The sequence below is a fragment of the Delphinapterus leucas genome, chromosome 9 (genome assembly GCF_059928025.1).
Source record: "Delphinapterus leucas isolate spDelLeu-1000000601 "Yukka" chromosome 9, BTC_Dleu_Yukka2, whole genome shotgun sequence".
NCBI classification, from domain to species: Eukaryota; Metazoa; Chordata; class Mammalia; order Artiodactyla; family Monodontidae; genus Delphinapterus; species Delphinapterus leucas.
The window spans coordinates 31,359,981-31,377,062 of record NC_143137.1 but is presented as its reverse complement, the minus strand read 5'-3'; positions in this window follow the sequence as shown (position 1 = coordinate 31,377,062).

Genomic DNA, 17,082 nt, shown 5'->3' with positions numbered 1-17,082 from the left:
GAGACTTGAACGTAAGACCTGAAACCATAGAAGTCCTAGAAGAAAACATAGTCAGTAAGCTCCTTGACATAGGTCTTGGCAATAATTTTTTGAATTAGCAGCAAAAGCAAAAGCAACAAAAGCAAAAATAAATAGATGGAACTACATTGTACTAAAAAGCTTCTGCACAACCAAGGAAACCATCAACAAAGTGAAAAGACAACCTACTGAATGGGAGAAAACATTTTTGATCATATATCTGATAAGGGGCTAATATCTAATATAGATAAAAACTCATATAACTCAAAATCAAAAAAATATATAAAATTGGGTAGGAGATCTGAATAGACATTTTCCAAAAGAAGACATACAGATGGCCAACAAGTATATGAAAAGATGCTCAACATCACTAATCATCAGGGAAATGCAAATTAAAACCACAATGAAATATCACTTTACATCTGTCAGAATGGCTATTATGAAAAAGATGTGAGATAAGTGTTGGCAAGGGTATGGAGAAATGGGAACCCTTATGCACCGTTGTTGGGAATGTACATTGGTGCAGTCACTATGGAAAACGATATGGAGGCTCTTAAAAAAATTAAAAATATCAATAGAACTACCATATAATACTGCAATCAACTCCTGAAGGAAATGAATAAGGAAATGAAAACACTAACTCAAAAAGATATGTGCACCTCCGTGTTCACTGGGGCATTATTTACAATAGCCACAACACAGAAACAATCTAAGTGTCCACTGGTGGATGAATGGGTAAAGTAAATATGATCTACATTTCTTTCCTTCTATCTATCTATCTATCTATCTATCTATCTATCTATGTATTTATCTATCTATCTATCTATATTAGAATATTATTCAGTCATCAAAAAGAAGGAAATCTTGCTATTTGCTACAACATGGGTGGACCTCTTATTTCACATTATGCTAAGTGAAATACGTCGGACAGAGAAAGACACATACCATATGATCTCACTTACATATGGAATCTTGAAAAAAAAAAGAAGCACATAGATACAAAGAACAGATTGGAGGTTGCCGAGGCAGGGGTGGGGGGGTGAGAGAAATGGGTGAACTGGTTTTTTGTCTGTTGGTTTAAATAAATTGTTTAAATTTTTAAAAATCTAGTTTTTTCCTAACTTATTTGGCCAGGCTTTTATTTACTTAACACATTGAGCTAGTATTTTGCTTAAGATGCTCTGAGGTAATGTTCTCTTGGATGATTAAAATGACAGTAAGAGTTAGGAAGCTATTAAGTGAGGAGAGACTAGAGACTTATTAGCCATGAGGCTGATTACTTGATGTGGGTAGGTGAGAATTAATCAGGGTTTCATTTGGGAAATGACAGTGAAAGTGGAAAGGGGTCTGTGAGTGTGTATGTGTGTTCTTGAGCATGCAAGCATGTGTGCATATCTGATGTGGGAGATTATATATGAGGTTTACTAGAATTTCAAGTCTAATTAGCTGGGAGGATGGTCAGATATTAACAGAAATATGGAATAAGAGAAGAAATATATTTATGGGGGTGGATGTTCAGATTTGTATATTATTAGATTGAAGTGTTTATAGAATAGGTTCATTTAGCAGATATACCAAGTATGTATACAGGTATATTTAGCAGGAAGTTTGAATTGTGGGTTGGCTTTAGAGCACAGAGGAGAGGATATGGCTGTAGGTAGAGATTTTAGCGTCATCCACATAGAGGAACTAATTGAAACCTTGAGGATAAATAAAATTGCTAAGAGGAAGTGGGCAGATGGAGAAAAGAAGAGGGTCAAACACAGAATCTTATATTAAGAGTTTATATGTAAATTAATGTAGCTTATGTACTGTGTGTAAGTTTATGTTTGTGTGTGTAATCCATTCCATTTGAAATATTCTGAGACATAAAAAACAACTGGAGGTTCAAATAAAACATAAAGCTCTAATTTTATATTAATTTTTATTTTATGTAAATGAATTCTTATGCCCAATTAACTCGTCCCCTAAGAAAATCAATAAATATACACTGATAATTAGTAATAAATAATTCCTTGAAAAAGGTTGTAAAGTATTATTAATTTCATTGGAGAACAGCAAAAGTCATTCACAACTTAAAATAGAAAAACAAAATGCATTTCTGTATATTTTTATTGAATGGTGGCGCAGTGGACGCGGGTTCGTGCCCCGGTCTGGGAAGATCCCACATGCCACAGAGCGGCTGGGCCCGCGAGCCATGGCCGCTGATCCTGCGCGTCCGGAGCCTGTGCTCCACAATGGGAGAGGCCACAACAGTGAGAGGCCCGCGTACGGCAAAAAAAAAAAAAAAAAAAGTGAAAAAATGGACTAAATTTGAGCATGAGTGATGGCAGAACTCAACGATGACCTAATAGAAATTAGACATGAGTTTCTCAAGTTTTTTTCATTGGAAACTTTTTTTTTAATGTGTTCAGAAAACTTAACGTATAGGAACATCAGACCATCAGTACAAGATTCTAAAACTTTTTCCACCAGTCCTATTTAAATATTTATACAAATTACTTAAGAAATGTTTTAACAAGTCATGAATCTTTACTGGATTTAGTCGGGAAGTTAATATTGTAGCATGAGACCACTTTCACATGTCCCTGTAAGTTCTTAATATTAAATTTACAATGATACATGATGTAAGTTGAGGTAAGGTTAAAAAAAAGTAAAATTGCTTTATATAGGTAAAAAATTTAATCCTCGTATTTGTGTATTTAAGAAATAACAATTATTATCACTGGAGGAGAAATCTATTGGCTTCTCCTCTCTTCTCCACCTGTCATTTAGTAAATATGAACTACTACTTAATATTTAGTAAATATTAAGTAAGGAGCGTTCTTGAAATTTAAACCTCCTCTTCAGGATCACTATATTGCCAGGAGATGGCACTAGTGTACTTTGTTCTATAGTCCAGAAAACAAACCTATAAGCCAAAGGTTACCTCAGCGATGCATTATGTAATATGGCATTAATTAAACATTTTGTTTCATTCCACTCATTAAGATTATTAGTTATCCTGCCATGTCTGTACTAAAAGCCCAATTTGTTTTACCTCAGTAATATAATGTATGCTTTAACTGAATGACCTGTTTCATTTTGCAATTTATTTTAAAGAAATTGTCTAGCCTTGAAAAGAAGAAAAAGAAAAATATTTATGTATTAAAAGTCCAGAGGTCGTTAGGTTTAAATAATAAACTGCAAAGATGCCAGTGGAGCTGAAACTAATTTAGGTGGTGATAATGTGAGAGCTGCTGTGAATATTAATTTCCTCCATCATTTGTAATTTTGTAGTGTTAGTGGATACATTTTCTTCTCTTATGAAGAGATTTTTACTTTTCACATACAATAAGCTATAAGATGATCTCATTTAAGAATTCAATATTTAACATGTTTTTAACTTTAATGTTTTAAAAAATTGTATTCTTGTGTGTTATTATGGAAATTCATATAGATATTTGCTTGCTAAATCAAAATAAAAAATTGGATGCTTATTTAGGAATGTAACTCAAAGAACTATTAGTGTGCTATATGTTTTGGACCTAACATTTTGCCAACTACTGGAGATATGAAAATGAAAACAGTTAATATTTCTGTCCTCAAGTAGCTCACAGTCTCATGTTATGCAGTTATCTGTACACCTTAAATATTTTGACATTTTTGATAACTGTAATGTTGCCAGATTGAACTAATGAAGGGTTTATGATACTGTTAGAAATTAATTAAGTAAAATTAGGAATTTGGAAGATACCTACAGAATCTTTGATGCTTCCTAAAATAGTAATGTTGGTTTTGCAACTGTAAGTCTCCTTTTAACTCATGTTTTATATTGTGCCTTCACATGGTATCCACAGTTGCTGGAGAAAATTCCTTGTTCAATAAAAGACAAAACCAAAGAAAAAATTCCATTTTGAACTTTGTTAAGAAGCTTGGTAATACAGGTAAGAATAAATTTTTAAGTCATTTCAAGGGGTTATCAAATCACATTGTTGTACCTAATTCTCAGTGAAATGGTTGTCTATTGTTATATTCTAGAAAGAATATACTGTATAATGTTCAGAAACTTTATGTCCATTAAATAAATACTTAACAAGTAAGCAAGAATAAAATGACAAGAGAGAAAGAAGCTTGCAAACTATGGTTTTGAAAGTTAAAGTTCCAAAATTGTAGTCCACACGATAGGCAGAACTTATGTCCATAAAAATTACAAGTTTGTGATTGTTTGGGGTTTTATACCACTGAAGTGACAAGATAACTTGGAGGAGAGCATGAGCTCTCAAGTCAGACTTGACTGTGTTCAAGCTTTTGAAAAATGACCGATATGTATATTTTGTGTTGTATAAAATCCCCACGTTGCAGATGTATATAGTATATCCTGTTAAACTAAACAGTATTTAATAGTCATAATGATTTTAAGTGAAGCAAAATAAGGGAAACTATAACTTTTCATGTCATCATTTCTAGATAGATGAGCTTATCTGCAAATAGGTAGATTTCTAGCAAACCAGTAGCACAGGAAGAGTGTTCTCTTGCTGAAGCATTTATGAGTCTTTCTTATGTAAGCACTCACTCTCTCTTTCAACACACACACTCACACACATGTATACATGCACAATCTAGACCACAAACAGAAAAAAAAAGTTTCAAATTTATTGATGAAAAAACATATTTTGCATTGTTATGATCAAATAAAGAAATGATTTCTAATATTATTTTAGTAGCAGAAACTTCATTAAAGGAAATCTCAAATGGATGGTTACAATGTAAAATATAAATAAATATATATATACAAAAATATGTAAAGGACTGGAGTTCTTTCTTCCAGTTGAAGAGGTGTTGAGGGTTTTGGAGACCCTCCCTTAATTAATTTATTTTAATTAATAAATTTCTAATATCTTTTAGACTCTAAATCGTAGTAACGTAACCCCATAGTAACTTAGCCCCAAGGCTACAAATTTCTCAATTTAAAAGGCATTAAGTAATTTTTTTCTCCACAGCTCATAAAAGCAACCTTTAATAAGACCTTTAGTTTCCCTCTCCTTCCTTAAGAAGAAAATTAAACCATAAAGTTCCTATCCTTTCCCTACTTGCATTTATTTTTCTTATTGTAGTAAGAATAATTAACATGTAATCTACATTCTCCCCCTCCCCCCGCCCCCCCTCCCCCCCGCGCCCGTGGGTAACCAATTGTTCCTGCACCATTTGTTGGAAAGACTATCCTTATTTCTCTGAATTGCCTTTGAACCTTTGACAAAAATCAGTTGTCTCTATGTGTAGGGCTATGCCTGAAATTTATTCTATGCTGTTGATCTATTTGTCTATCTCTATGTGAATATCATACTGTGTTGTTAACTACAGCTTTATAATTAGTCTTGAAATCGCATAGTATATTCTTCCAACTTTGTTCTCTTTAAAAGTTGTTTTGGGTATTTTAAGTCCTTTACAATTCTATATCAATTTTAGACTTATCTTCTCAATTTCTGAAAAAAAACAAACAAGCAAGCAAAAAACCAAACTGCTGGGATTTTGAGTGTGAATGTGTTGATTCTATAGATCAATGTGTTGTGTTTTCATTTTCATTAAAATGAAAAGACTTTCTAATTTCTCATTAGATTACTTCTTTGACCCGGGTGTTATTTAGTTTCCAAATGTTTGGGGGTTTTCCTAATATATTTCTATTACTGTCTCCTAATTTCCATTGTGTTCAGATAATATACATTGTATGACTTGAACCTCTTTAATTTTTGTGATGTTTTATAGACTGGATGTGTTTCTGTGTGCACTTGCAACAAATGTATATTTTGCTGCTGTTGGGTGAAGTATTCTATGGACATAAAATAGGTGACTTTGTTAGTATTAAGTCTTCTATATTCTTACTGATTTTCTACTTGTACTATCGATTATTGAGATAGGTAATTGAAATATGTGATTTAGTGGTGGATTTGTTTCTCCTTGTAGTTCTGTCAGTTTTTGTTTCATGTATTTTGAGCTCTGCTATTAGGTGCATAAATTTGGGGGATTATTATGTCATTTGAATTACTGGCTTGTCATTATGAAATGAGCTTAATATTTTTGTTATAAAATCAACTTTGTCTAATATTAGTATAGCCACTCCAGATTTTAAAAATTGTTAGCTTACTATGTCTTTTTTCACCCTTTTACTTTTACCCCTTTTATCTTCATATTTAAATTGGGTTCCTTATAAGCAACATATAGTTGGGTCTTGTTTTTTGTCTAATGTGGCAGTCTCTGCCTTTTCACTGGGGTGTTTAAATTTAAATTTAATGTGACTATAGATACGGCCAGTTTAATTAAGGTATATATCGTGTTGGAGGATCAGATCTTTGGGCTTCCTTCCTTTTATCTTTTTTAAGGCTGGATGTGGTTGGCATGTCACCTAGTTGCATAATTTTTCCTATGTCCCAGCTCATAATTTGGGTGATCATATGCTTTACCATCCAAACAAACCAGACACTTTTGAGAGTGCAAGTGTGCTATTAATTATATTTCTTGGGATAACTGGTATAACCTGGGAAAATCCTGACCAAACCAGGTCACACACTCATCTTATTTATAACTTTCTTTTTACATATGATATTTCTTTGTGTACCTATTTAAGCAGACCTTTTTTTTTTTTTTTTTTTGGCCACACCACGCGTCTTGCGGCATCTCAGTTCCCTGACCAGGGATTGAATCCGGGCCACAGCAGTGAAAGCCTGGAATCCTAAACAGTATGCCACCAGGGAACTCCCCTAAAAACACCTTATGAGCAAATTTGAGATTTGAGAGTACAAGCCTGGTCATCATATACTAAGCATCTCATGTCTCCTGAGACTAGTGTTAATATTAGATTCTATGAAACAATCTTGAGAGCAAGATTATTAGACACCGCAACTTTAGTACTGCGTGTTTGTAGAGAGTCACTGAATACTACATAAGAACATATAGGTGGGATTTGTTTATCTCGTGTTAATTGGTGAAGTTATGGGACTTTTGAAACTCTTAAAGATATATTTAAATTAAAAAAATCAAACTAGGTTTTTTGAGCTATGTAAACAAAATATCTAGTTCAATAAATTTTATACTTTGTAAAAAATTACTTTAACATTGTATAGAAATTTTAAAAGTGATTTACATATGAGGGTAATAAGCACAAGTACAGATGAGTATGAAAGAAAAATAAATATAGTGAGTATCATAAAATCTGTGATATTCTCAATCACATTTCTATGATACATAGTTATCTGGAGACAACTGACTGTAAATAAGTTTAGTTTTTGTTTGTTCAATTTAGTTTGATATGCCACACAAATGAAATTCAGAACATTCTATAAAAATTAGTTGTTAAATCTTATAATTTATCTGTAGTTAAAATCTTTTTTACTTAAAATATTTTCTAATTTCAAAGTTTTCATAATCCTATGTTTTAGAAATTCCCTAAGGGTCTTCTTTTCATTTGTGTAAAACAGACCTTAAAGGACATTAAATTTTCACAATTTGTAATAACTGTGTTATTCTTACACCTATTAAAAAAGTTTCTTTTCAAACTTTGAAAAATGAAAATAATGATTTCTGATTATCCTTATTCTTCCTGTATACATCATTTTCATTAGAAATTAAGTTAACAATGACAAATTACTATAAAAAAGGACTTCATTGAAATCTGTGCAAGTTGTATGTGAATAAAAGCTACCAGACAGAGTACAAAGCTTAATTACATATAGTTTACAAAGACAGATTTGTATTCATGAATGCATAAGCATTAATGACAAGGAGAAAGAAATTTTGACAGACAATTGTTTCATTATGAAAATAAAATTTTAACTATTATTCCAGTTCCTTCAGCCATAACTTTGATATATCTTAAGTTGGTTAAAACTTCATTTTACTTACATGTTCTCTTACCTGTTTTTGAAATGCTCTTTGGTCCTGGGAGCTGTAGGAAGCTGTCTCATTCTCAGCTTGGAGTGCTCCCTGCACAGCCCTCTTCCATTTCCACCCTCTGCCTTGCCAACTCCTCATTCATTAGACATCAGCTTAAACATCAATTACCAGGAATTCCCAAAGATTGTCTTCCATGGTTCCTCGAATAGATCAAATGCCTCTGTTATCCAGTCTCATTGCAACGCTAGTCTTTTAGAGTAGTAATAACAATTGTGATGTAAATAACTAATTACTTAATTATTGTCTGCTTTGGGAGCTAAGATGAAAATGCCAAGACGGTAGGAATCATGACTTTCTACTGAGTTCTCAGTACCTAATAGAGCCAAACACAGAGTACGTCCTCGATTAATATTAATTGATTTTGTTCATTCATGACTGGAGACAGGAAGGTAAGTGGAGGAAGGATAGGTGTTGATGTTTGTATAGGAAAGTATGATTAGACCAGAGTGTCTTTTTGTGCTTTAAAGTCCTGTGTATATGAAAGAAGAGATGTGAAAGCATTTGAAGTTGAGAGTATTATTTAAACAATTAAGGTAATTATTTTCTTATAACAGATTTGTTAGTAATTTAATTGATTTGGTTGCTTTAGTAAAGTTAATCTGGTTTATTGGTTCAGACTTGGGGCTCATGAGTTTGAAGTTGGATATTCTTCTAGTTAACTTGAGTCAAGGAGTGGGGAATGTTTCTATGGACGCAAACTGTAAAAACCCCAACTTGTGTAGTACATGGTCCTGATGTTCATCAGTGGCATTAATCAAGAGTGAGGGTGTCTTAGAACAACTGTATGTGGTGTGCAACTTCACTGAAAATTCTAGTTAACCAGTATTTATTGAGCACCAGAGATTACTGAGAGAGTAACTGGCCTGTGGAACACAGTATCTAGCAGAAAACCAATACTGAGTTCATCTCGTAAAGACAGTTATTATCAGTGTGTATGTGTAGCTTACTTGGTAGTGGATCTACCTTCCCTTTTTATATGAATTAAATAATGTCTAACAATTCCGCCATGTCAGTAGATATAACTCATGGTAAGATTCTCAGTCATACAAATTTCAGCTGCAGATTTTTGATTTACTCAATTAGTCTCTCCATGTTTATGATCATTTGAAGATAACTCTTTTGAAATGAAGTTGAATTTATATCATGATTGACAACTTGTTTTGAAAACTTTCTCCTCAAACCATAGTGTAATAAAGCAGGCACTTTGTAACAAATCCTAATAAGTAATTTTTCATTGATTTTCATATGAATATTCATAGAAATATTGAAATATAGGCAATTGCTTCACCTATATGTTTCCTAAATTAGTCATACATGCAAACTGTTAGCAAGCCTAGAATTTTTATCAATCTAGCTACTCATTACCTGTTGTAGACTAGTAATACTTCATATACTCTATTCCAGTTTTGCATTACCACCAATTTTATACTACCACTTAGTACTGCTTTATAGATTCTATATTATAAAGCAAATAATTTGTTAGATAACTTAAATGTAAATTGGTAGATATTAAATTATAGAGACAAATTACCATACCGGTAACTTGATGAAATCTTTTTCACACTGAAACTTAAAGGAAAAATGAAGACATCTTATTGAGACAAGCTCAATAAAGGAAGACTGTGAGTACATTGCCTCAGAAATTTGAATATCATGCAATCAGGCTGCCAGACCCAGCTAAGTCAAAGGGGGAAAGAAAGAGAAAATTAAATCAATTCAACTTTCATCCTATTTAAGGGAAATATTTTGGCCCTTTTAATGACCCCCCAAATCCTTTACTGAGTCATAGTTTTTTTCACTAACATACTTTTGTCTAACTACCTGTGAAAACAGCCTCAATCTATCTACTTCCTTCACAAGATTGACCAGATCAGGGAAAAAATGTCAGGCTCAGTAGTTGTGGCACACGGGCCTAGCTGCTCCGCAGCATGTGGGATCCTCCTGGACCAGGGATTGAACCTGTGTCCTCTGCATTGGCAGGCGGACCTTCAACCATTTTGCCACCAGGGAAGTCCCAGTAGGTCGTTTTGATTTTAGAATTTACATTCCCAAAGAATTAAGGATATAAATGGTGATTAAATTACAAGGCAGTCAAGCAGAGACGATTTAACTGATGTTAACCTGAACTATGGTATAATGGTACTATTTCAATTTTATTTAAAGTAAAATCATGACACTGGGAGGAAGGACAACTATTATTCACCTTCCCTAATGCATTCTGATTCCTAACTGAATAGTGTCAGAAATACATTTCAAGGGCTAATGAAAAGAGGGAAGGAAAAGTGGTTTACTTCTTGCCCCTCAAAGTGTGGCCGATGAGCAGCAGCATCACCATCACCTGGGAGCTCATTAGAAAGGCAGAATCACAGCCTCACCTCAGACTTACTGAGTCAGAATCTGCTTTTTTAACAAGATGCATGTGATACGTGTGTATACTAAAGTTGGGTTGCCCTGGAGGTCTACAGTGGCTTTTTATCTTTTTATATCTGCATTAGAAGAGGAATATCTCTACTGTCAAACAGCTATACAAGAGGAAGAACTACTTGAAGTCACCAATTTCTGAGAATTATTAATTCAGGCAAAAGAATATTTCTCCCATAAGGGCTTAGGTAAGGACCTAGGACTTGGTCTCTCCTTCTCTCCATTGGATTATATGGCTCTTTGGAATAAGTATTTGGGATAATTCAAAACCCATTGGATTAAACATGTTTCCAAAATAGTGATATTTTTATGAATTTATAAATAAGAGATAGAATCTTGAAATTCAAAAATTACATCAGAGTTGTTTTTGACAGTAAGTTATACCATAGTAGAGGTACAAAAATGAGGTATATTCATTGTACGGCAACTAGGACAATAACTTTATTGTCCAAAAAAAACCCTCTTTACATCTCTTTCACTGTTTTCTGGATGATCATTTAAAATTTTTTTCAGATCTTCTAATAGAACCAAATATGTTGGTAGATAGCATCTGTAATTTAGGTGTTTAGCCCAGCCTTTTTCTCTGTTGCCTAATCACTATTAGCATTAGCTGGCATGATATATAATGCAGTATTAGAGAATATCTCTTCTGAGCTTTATTGATGTTGATGATATATACTACCTATTAGTAAATATTGTCAATTATCTTTAGTTTCTGCTGAATAAGTTTCCATGTGTTATCTTTAAAAGTATGTATAATGTATCATGACATATGTCTTTTAAGAGCAGGTATGTGTTTTTATAATACAAGAAATTATAATGAGTAATAAATAGTAATAAGCGATTAACATTATCATCTCTCTTTCTAGATCTAATATTTTGAATTTCTATCCAAAAAATGTAAAATGTCTGGTTTAATGAAAGAGGCTAAAATTAAGTTCCTTCTTAACTCAGGGGGATATCATGATTTTGTGGAAATAGCACTGTACTAGGATAAAGAAAATAACCCTGAATCCTCCTGTGTACACCCTAGCTTTGTGGCTTTGAAACAGTCACTTGATGTTTCCTGGCCTGAACTAAAATACTGCCTTAAAAACCCTTCTAGTGTTAGATCTATAATTAGGGAGCAATGCTTTAAAATTCCCATACTCTTATTATATATATAATTTTATGTTTATTTGTTTTTGCTAGTATGAAAGTATTAGGTGTGAAATATAAATCAGAATGATGCTTCTAATAGTAAATCAACTATAAACATTTACTGATTTTTTCCTTAAATAACTTAACATCATTCTAAATATTTAACATATGGGTTCAGAAATACGAACTACAAAGAGAGATTTAAGAACTGGTTGACTTGTTATGGCACATTTTATCTACAAAATGTTTGTATTAAACTTTAATAACACTTTAATTTTTGTGGTGTTCTAGATAGTAGGTATCTCAATAGTCAGTTATTCCAGCAAAAGTAATTTGACTTCATGAACTTGTTTTGGTACAAACTAAAAAGTTAGCAAGAAGTCTATCAGCAAATTCTGCTTTTTAAAACAGTCTATCTGCGACATATAAAAACTAATTAGTCCACATTTTCAACAGTTAATAGCCTGCCAATGAATTAAAATACCTTTTCCAAAATATATTTCCTGCTATTGCAATTTAAATTGTAGATAGGCTCATGGGGATCCTACAAATAGGACACTACAAATCTTGAATCAATTCAAAATTGTATATATCCTGGCTTACCTCTTCGGAACAGTAGTCCTTCAGAATTAACCCAGAGGCTGTCTCCTGGGCTTAAGTCCTCAGTATATTTGCTGAATGAACATAATTCTCAACTTTTAGGTTGTGCATTTTTTTTTCCAGTTGACAGAGTCCTTGAAGGGACAGTGGATTTAAATAATTTAAGCTTTATGGTATGTATTGCAGAAGGACATCCTTTAAAATTTGGAGTCCTATCATTTTTTGATATTTGATAATTTTCAAAGTGAAAATGGCATTAATTGTTTTAATTTGTTTCTGAAATTTAGCATATTTCAAGTTTGTTAGACATTTTGTTTTCTAAAAATTCTTCTATACTTTCTGTAACTAGGAGCTTTTTTAGAGACCGGCTTCCACTTTTACTCTTTCTTCACATCTCCTTCCTAGGCTGATGCTGTTTCTTCTACCTGAGAATTTTATTTACCTTTTAAAAGCATCATGTTATGTAAAACATCTCTGCTTTGTCCTAATTTTTCTGTTTTCTGATGTCTCATATATTCTTTTAATGACCAAGTTCTCTAAATCATTATTTTATGCTCAACATCATGTATTATTTATTTTGCTGACAAAATTATTCTCAAGTTCAAAAAATTTTAGAAGTTCTTTATTTTCATTAGGTAGGAAATTCTCTGCTTGGCAACAAAGGCCTTCAACAAAAAGGATCCAGATCCTATTTTCCCAGTGTACTCTCATGCATGTGAGCTATATCCTACCCAAGCTGAATTAACTGCATCCATTTTCTTCTGAATTCATCTGATACATTCTGACATTTGTGTATTTGCTGATTTTGGTCACACTCTTTTGACAGCATTGTCCTGTTATTTCTAGTTGAAACTCTGCAAGGCACATTTTAAATTTTACATTTCTTCATGAGAGCTAATTTGATCCTCGATGAGAGTTTACTGAAAACACCGTTTGTGGCATTTACCATGTTGATTTGTACAGAAGTTGCTTAAATTACTGTACAGTACTGATATCACACTTTAAGTACAGGCTCTGCCCACTCCTCCTCCTGGCACAGTGGGACTTTGCACATAATGGAGCCTCAATATATACTTGTTTAATTGAATTAAATGTGAGTGGTAGTTGGTTAAATCCAGCTTTATTGAAAAGCTTGAATTAAGGCCTAAAGCAAAAGGTCTCAGAAGTTCTCATGGATTTTCATATTTGATTTACACACTGAGCCAAAACTTTGGAATTATTACTGACCTGGCTTAGAGAACATATTTATGAACATTCCTTTGGGGAAATGCATTTCCTCATTTCCTCTCTTTTGAATAAGATAGATCCACTGAAAATAATTCCATAAGCAACTTGTCCTAAGGCACCGTGTGCTTTGGGCAGTAAAACCCCAAAATACAGATAGTATTTAAAGAGGGCAGTCAATACAAGGAGTAGTGAAATTTAATTTTTTCACTTTCCACTTTAAAGAAAAAAGTAAAACAGAGTTGACAACGTTAACAGGAGGTAATCTTTGGAGAGTTACTTTAACAAAAAGGTTACAGAAAATCTATAACTACCATTTAATTAGAAACTGGTACTTATAAGGTATGTAAGTGTGAGAAGACATCTACTACTGACCAAGATGGAGTAATAGGACTGTATTTGTTTACCACCTGAAAGAACAAACAAATGAAATATAAAATCAGGCTGATAGATGTAAATGTGTATATGTACACACGCACATGCATAATACGATAGTTTACAACAAAGGACAGTGATCCTTGTTTGCAGGACATTGTACCAGAGGAGAGCTGAGCAAAGAATTCCAGAGATACTCAGTAGTCTCCCACCAATATTCAGCTGAGTAGAGAGCAGCACATGTGTATGAAGGAACTACATAAGTCTAGGGAAAGAGGCATCCTGAAACAGTAGGAGTAACACTGCCTGGTGCTCATATGGGTTTGGGAAGAGTACCTATTTCCACTAGCCCACATAGAAAACCTCATGATTCACTGGGAATTGGGTATAGACACAGAATGGTCTTGCCTCAGTAGCAGGGAATAATTAGCCTAGACTGACCACAGCTTGGTCCCACCTAACAAGTCTTAAAAGTAAGACCTGAAAGGACCAAACTTGCCCCCAACTGTGAGAGCAACTCTACCTCCTCTGTTCCACAGACCAAGTAACCAGTGCTGGTTTTTTTCTTTAACTGCCAACAATGTTAATCCATTTGGGAAATAGGGGTATTACCGTTGGGTAAGTGTGTGGATTTGGTTAATATACTGTAAGCCAGACTTTGGTCAGGACTCCATCTCCTTGCTCCCATTTGCTCCCATTCTAACATGGAGGTCAGGAAGACACTTCATGTCTTCTGGTATCAATGATATCTTGAACTCTTGTGTCCTCAGACACCTGGGTATCCCTCTTGCCCTGGTATATAATAGCTTGAGTAAATGGCCACAAGTCTGTGTGGGGAGAGGGAGGGGATCATTCCACTGTATACTTGCCATCATGTTGCAGGGATGATGCAGTTCCCCTGAGAGTTTTGGTCACCTCTTCAATCAATAGACTCTAGTCTGCACCTGACTAAGCTGGGCAAGCAGTCATGACTTTTATTGGGGCAAAATACTCTCAGCCTTTTGCTCATCCATTCTTGCTCACCTTTTTTTCATCTCACGGTTTTTATGGTGAGTGGTAAAATATAGCACGGTTTTTATGGTGAGTGGTAAAATATACATAACATAAAATTTACTAGTTTAAACATTTTAAGTGTACAGTTTATTGGCCTTAAGTATAATCACATTGCTGTGCATCCACACCATACCCATTTCCAAAACTTTTTAATCATCCCAGACTGAAACTCGGTACCCATTAAATAATAACTCCCCATTCCTCTCCCCCTACTCCCCAGCCTCTGGTAACCACTGTTCTATGTTCTGTCTCTTCCTCATTTTTTATTGTATATGTTCAGCACTACCCTGTTGACTGCCAGCCTATTTTGCCCCTCGGAATGCCATATTCTATTAACTTTCTCCATAATTCTCTACTGGTCAGGCACTCCTGGCAGGCACTCTGATTTTGTAGCTCATTAAAATAATTATAACGCCCTGATTTCTGGCAGTTAAGTCACACCACCTGACTTTTATTGCATCAGAGACCTACCAGCCCCTTTGCTATCAGCAAGCTAGTTTCTGTGATAGTGTCTACCACCAGCCCTGGCCTACAGAAAAGAGCTATCACTGAACATTTTATGATGCTAATGATGCTCACACCAGCACATTTATTATGGTCTTGGTAAATAGTGTGTTTTCTAGGCCTTCTCAAGGAACATAATCCTCTATTGGGTCTTGTAGCCTCACATAACATAACTTCCAGCAGACACAAATCCCTGAGCCTTTTATTCCCTTCCTCTACCATTTGCCACAGCAATTCAGGTATTCCAATATCACTCACCCTGGGTGACTTTTCCCTGGATTCTGCTAGAAATCCTAGCAGCAAATTTGCACTATTTCCTGGCTTTTCAAAAAAAAGTTAAATCCTATCTCCAAGTCAATAAACTCTCCCTTATCTAGTCTTATGGTCCAGCCGCTTTGCCTGGGTACCTGCTGAATCCAGTTCTATAAGTTCTCCTCTGTCCCCTGCTTGCTACCTCTCATAGTTCTTTTGGTATATAGTCTATTTTATCCCTCGTTAGAGCCAACACTTCCCTGGATGCATCATTAAATCAACATTTATTGTAGGTCTGTTGGCCAGGAGGAGAAGTCAGGGAAGCTCCTGAAAGGGAATTTGTTGCTTTGTGCAGGGGAAACCTCTATGTTATCTCTCCATGTGGAAGAGTGCTAGTTCTCAGTGGGGAGGAGTGGGACTATTCTGTACATTCAGAAAATGGTGGGGAGTCAGACTCTTCAGGGCTACCCACCTAGATGTCTCTATACCATGTGACAGCATCCAAGTATTACCCATCTAGGACTCTGACTTCAGCATGAGAACCATGCCTCGATTCAACATTCAACCATCTTCGAAGCTTAGCAACTCTAAGCTATTGAATACTGGGCTTGATCGTCATCTTTTTCTGCTTGCCCACTGCATGAGAAGAGGGCTGCTTCTTAGCTCCCTAAGAGGTTCTCTTGCTCTCACACTTAACTTTCAATTATTTGTTAATTTCTTTAAGCTTTTCATTATCCACCTTTAAGGCAGCAATGAACTTAGTAAAAATTATTTAATTTCATTATTTTTATATTTATTAACACCCTTGTAATGTTCAAATGCCTGAATCTTCACACTATTCACAGCACAGCCCTCCAGCACAGGCTCCCAGGGAGCCACAGGTGTAAGTTTTAATGATTGGAATACTCCCTTGTTCCAGAGGCTGTTGGTGCTCCACTTGCCACTCAGGTGGGATCTGCATTGCCAGCTGAGGAGTGAGTGACAGTCCCCATACCCCATCTTACCACCTGCCTTCTCAGACCACTCCTGGTACCAACTGTGCTCCTTGAGTTATCTGGAAATAGGGATGCTGAGACAAAAGTTTTACTGCAGAGTAATACCTATGAAAGAAAAAGGGAGTAAGGAAGAGGCAATCAGTTTACCAGGCAAAACTCAGAATGTCTCTGCGAGCCTGGTAGTGAGCTCTGGAGCAAAGATTTATGTTAGAGAAAAGCTAATTGGGAGTAGAACTTTACTTAGTTTTAATCAGCCTTTGACTGGGAGCCAGCATAAAAACTTAGACTAAAAGCTTGGCAAACCTTGAAGGCGCTAAGAGCTGGAGGTTATCAGCTAACCACACTCCTCACAGCTGAGCAGTGAGTCTCTCTTGAAGAATGATCGGCAGGCCACGTCCTCATGTCTGTCAGAGCTCTCATAAAATATCTGCTTCATTTTGATTTTTTAAATCTGTTTCTGATTTTAACAATAAACCCAGGAATTGAAAGTTTCAAAGGTTGCCCTTGCTGGAGATGTTTTTCATCTCTCTGAGGAAAAGGTACACACACCTGCCAGGTACCTGGCAGTGTT